A 4,940-nucleotide genomic window follows, 5' to 3' on the forward strand; every position below is an offset into this window, starting at 1 on the left:
CTTAGATGCCAAGAAACTATTTACAGCCCATAAGTTGCGTACCATATTCGAAAAGTAAGGGCTGTTATTTTATATTTAAATGTCAGAGGGTCAAAACAAGTTGTACGCATGCAGTACCATCTATTGATTGTGTCTATAATCACTGAAGTTATTTTTTTGACTTAATAGTCAGCCTGTGGATAAATGAAAACGTCGAAAACAATGCCCGCGAAAATCGTTGCTGCAGCCAGTTGTGGAATGGGCACTGTGATTGGGATTTTATGCGCAAAATAATCATTAGCAATTTAATTTCATCGGTAATTGTGCCTAGTTCATGGACCTACTGTATTAAGTGAGGGAAGAGTTAGACAATGGTGTTGAGACTTCAAAAATGGTCACACAAATGTGCGTGATGAAGAGAGGAGTGGTAGGCTGAGTATCAGGCCGGTGAAATCGTTGTAAGTGGACCAAGAACTGCGATCTGATCGACGATTACTGCTCTGGAAAATAAATTTCCGCTTGTTGGGGCTATTTACGCGATTCTCTAAAGAGCCCGGATATTGAAAACTGTGTGCATGGTGGGTACTGAAAATTCTTACCAGGCAAAACAAAGAGCAAGAAATGTTGAATGGACGAGCGTTTTTGGACCGCTATTCGACAAGACGGAGATGACCTTGCACCCAGCGACTATTTCCTATCCTTGTACTTGAAAAAGTGGCTTGGTGATCAACGATTTGAAGCCGACGAGGATCTCAGACCGCCGTTGTTAACTGAATATATTCCCGGGTGGCGAACTTCCACACATCTGAGGTGTTAAAGAAGCTATTGCATAATTATGAAGGGTGCCTACGAGTAAGCAACAATCATGAATGAAATTGAAGCAGGTTTGTAGGAAACTAAAGATGCCAATAAAAACTTTTTCTGAGGAATATGTTTTTTATGACATAACGGTCCTAACTTACAAGATAAATGCCTCGTACATGTAACTTAGAAGTTTTAATTAAAACCCATTGTTCATATCATATACCCGTAAATGTAACGAGTGAAATAAAGCCGAAGAGGAAAGTACTCATTTTTCATCCTTGCTGCCAGCAACTACCCTTACTCGGACGTAGTGTTTATGTTATGGGATACTTACATAACCCGAAAAGTGAAGAGTCAGGCGTGATGTTGTGGAATCGAGACATAATAAAAACTTCGTTGCAATTTTCCACAGTTAAAACTTTATTTCCGACCATGGTTTCGATACACTGTATCATCATCAGGTCTTGATCAGGTCATGACCTGATGATGATACAGTGTATCGAAACCATGGTCGGAAATAAAGTTTTAACTGTGGAAAATTGCAACGAAGTTTTTATTATTACTTACATAACCCTTCGAGATCCATTCTGGAGATTGCGAAGGGTTTTTAGTGGGTAACCGGTAAGCTTAAACAGTAAACTAAAAATGTGTTTATTGGTTTAAAAGCTTTTTTGATGTTAATCGATGTCTTACCTACTTTCAAATTATATTGCCATTTTTCGTTGAGTCTTCCTTTACCTAATTAAAAAGGTTTTAAAAAAGTGTTTTTGTGGTCGTGGGTCACTTGGCTCCTATAAAATGTGGTCACGGCTCGGGCAAGGTTGGAAACATTAAGGTTTACGATTCTTGGCCATAACTGAAATCATTGTTGACAACATGATAGGTGACGGCCCGCTTCGACCGAATCCAATTGTGATTGGCCGCGACACTTAACGGCCTTAAGTGATAATGATGGTAGTGATGATAATTGTTGTGCAACCGCAGCGGCGAGAAAATGACGGCATTTCCACATCGCGTCTTTTGGAACGTGCATCCTCGGGCACGGATTCAAAATGGACGGGCTACAGAAATCGTTAGTGGGTGACGGGACATATCCGCGGACGCGGATCCCTAGCGTCCGAAGGATCCCGAAGGCTCCCCTGAGCTAATTAGAGGGCGAATTAAAAGAAAGGGGAACAATCAGGCAGTTCAAGACGCCCAGTAACCCGCAGAAATGATTAAATTCCGGTGTTTGTCCTTAAGGAAGATAAAGTAAATCACTCCAAAATTACGAGTGGAGTATGGTTCCCTATGATAAACTATAGTGTCAATTTGTGTATCATCGTACTGTTTTAATAATATTTTAGAATATCCTTCAATCTACATCATTCAACTTAACATATGAAGACGGTTCTTGAATATGTGCATCAAAGGCCTACCAACGCCAAGGTTATCTCTTCTTTTCCAAATTGAGATGGTATTTATTTGATGTAAATGTTACACAGAGAACATGAATTATCCAAGAGGTGATCGCTTTCACTTCTTGAATATACTTTATGTGGAGCACAAACTCCTGACAGCACATATTACGCCGGTCGGAAGAAAGGGCGCAATTTTAATACATTCCCTGGAGCTGGCATTCATTTAATCTGTAAGACAAACGGCTTGACGGTTCGATTAACACCTTCGCATGGCCCATCAAAGCGAAACCCATGCGTGTAATATTTCCTCCCGAGATCTGCGGCATGGAAAAGACATAAGAATTTACTAGTTAGTGCCAAGTTTTAGAGGCCATTTTATTCATGCTTTTACACGACAGATTTATTTGAGCTATTTTTACAAGTGACACAGAGGAAATTATTGCACCGCAGTTTGGGGAACCAAAATAAGCTAAAAAAATGCATATCAGCAATGAAATATTCAAGTTCCTACCTGTTCATTCTTCACGCGATAATCACACTACCACTCCTTGTTTCTTAATTTAAAAAAAAATTACAAATTTTGCTAGAACACATCCCTTACCGCATGTCTACGTGTCAATGAACTTACGTTTATCTAGCTGAATTGATATGTTTACAGCTATGGACAAGTTAATATGTATCCATGGACAGCTTGTGGTCCTAACAGCCCCCGCCAGACACCCTTACGGGGGCTTTAGAGCTAAGCATCGCGCAGATGTTGATATCCTTCATGTCGATTGGCGGCCTATATCCTGATTCTCCACCGCCTGGGTTTGAGGCGCCAAAAAAGTAGCAGGTGCAGTTATCAGCGAGCTACATCAACATTCAATGCATTAATTTCTTTATTGTCGATGTTCCTCACGAGACTGCGATATGTACCGAGATAAAACGTTATTGCTGAACATTTCTCGACTGCGAGCCCGGATAGCTCAGTCGGTAGAGCATTAGGCTTTTAACCTAAGGGTCCAGGGTTCAAGTCCCTGTTCGGGCGAAAATTTTTTGTCTATGTTTTCCACGTGGCTATTCTCTACAAGTCTCAAAATTGAATTCCACGGACAATAGACGCAGGCCTAAAATTGGTTACTTTCTAATAATCGGGGAAGACATTTTAATGCACTGCGAATGTTCCGTTACGTAAAATCTGCGTTAGAAAGAAACGCATTTGCATTTTAAATGCATTTTTATTATTGGTTATCACATGTAAACCCGATCAAGGGGGCAAGATTCGTCTCGTGATGTGGATTAGAAAAAGTATTTATGTACTTAGTTTATTGAGTGAGTTTGAAAAGACAGGAGAGACGGCCATACCTATACGAGAATGAGCTTCGTGCTTGCGTCATTTTGAAGGACGCTTCCAACTTCCCCAGAAGGTCACCCGTTTGGCCTGGCGAACTTCCTCCCCTTCCCGCCCCCTCTCCTCCCGACTCGATCTCCACCCCCTCCCGACACTTCCCCTCACTCATCCCTTCCTAGTCCACACTCTTTCTACGACACGCGTACAAACCATTCCCCGCAGCAACACCTCCTCCTCCCGCCCCTCGCCCACACTTGAAAACTCCCCTCGCTGACCAGTTTCGGCCGACCCCTACCACTTCTTCCACCCACCCCCACTCTACACACCCCAACCACCTCTTTCCCTTGTATGGAAATTCCAGCGTGTTATCCCATGCATAGCAAATTGAGTTTTGCCCTTTTCCTCCTGCTCCTCCTCCACGAACCCCTCGTATAAACGTCCGATTTCCTCAGCCCATGCTCTCCCCCTTGGAAATTCACGGCGCTCCGAGTCGAAAGCGTTCGTGTAACTCGTGGAAATGGGTGCTAAATATATCTCCGAATATCACAGGTGATATTACCTCGACGCGCTGCTGCGATACACGGAGCAAGGTGAACTTTTTTTTTACCACGCATACGACCAGATGATTTTTTTCCGGCCGCTTGACTTGAGTCGCCACTGATTAAAATTGCGCACGCTTTGGTTTCAAGTTTATTCAGGGATAAAGCGAAAAACTTTAAAGCATATATACGGAGGGAACTTCATAAATTGAGTCCCATCATATGAATGGAACCAGAAAAAAACTATGGGACTACGAGACTTGGGACTATGAAACTATGGGACTCGTACATTAATAATGGTAAAGAAGGAGGAAAGAAAGGCCCGCGATCACTGAACTAGCATAAATTAAAAAATACTTTGCTTTGCGTAAAATATGAATTTATTGGGGCTCGTTAAGGAGGGATAAGGCCAGCATTTTAACAGTTGTCTCAGCTCTGGGAGTATTCAACCTTAAGAATTTATTAGCGATTATTTACAAAGTGGATTGCTACAAGACGTGGAAAAGCAAACAAAAATTGAAATTCATTAGAAGAGCATTTGGGAAATGTGAAAAGATGAGAAAGCAATTATATCTTTTGCTAGCTAGGCCTCATTTAAAATATGCTGCTAGTATATGGGATCCTTGTGAAGTTAGATTTATTGCCGAATTAGATCGAGTGAAGCGTAGAGGAGACCTAGGTTTCAAAGAAACTGTGGGAGATGCCGCGAAAACTTTAAACGTATTCACCCGCTAATCCGGGATCCCGGTCAAGGTGAATGATTTTTAAGCTTCGAAACTTTTGCAGTGTGGAGCTAGGCATGTAAAACATCGTATATAGATGATTAGGGAATCTAGGTTGGGATTTACTCACGGATCGAAGGTTAAAATTAAAGAGTAAATGTCT

The 4,940-nt window shown here is 41.7% G+C and overlaps 1 non-coding gene across 1 annotated transcript; it reads left to right on the forward strand.

Moving 5' to 3' along the window:
• Positions 1–3,140: 3,140 nt before the first annotated feature.
• On the forward strand, positions 3,141–3,213 carry TRNAK-UUU (transfer RNA lysine (anticodon UUU)). The gene has a single exon. It is a non-coding gene; the product is annotated as a tRNA-Lys (tRNA).
• The last annotated feature ends 1,727 nt before the right edge of the window (positions 3,214–4,940 follow it).

Source organism: Hetaerina americana, unplaced genomic scaffold, assembly GCF_022747635.1.
Source record: "Hetaerina americana unplaced genomic scaffold, ioHetAmer1.1.p SCAF_1, whole genome shotgun sequence".
Classification (NCBI taxonomy): domain Eukaryota; kingdom Metazoa; phylum Arthropoda; class Insecta; order Odonata; family Calopterygidae; genus Hetaerina; species Hetaerina americana.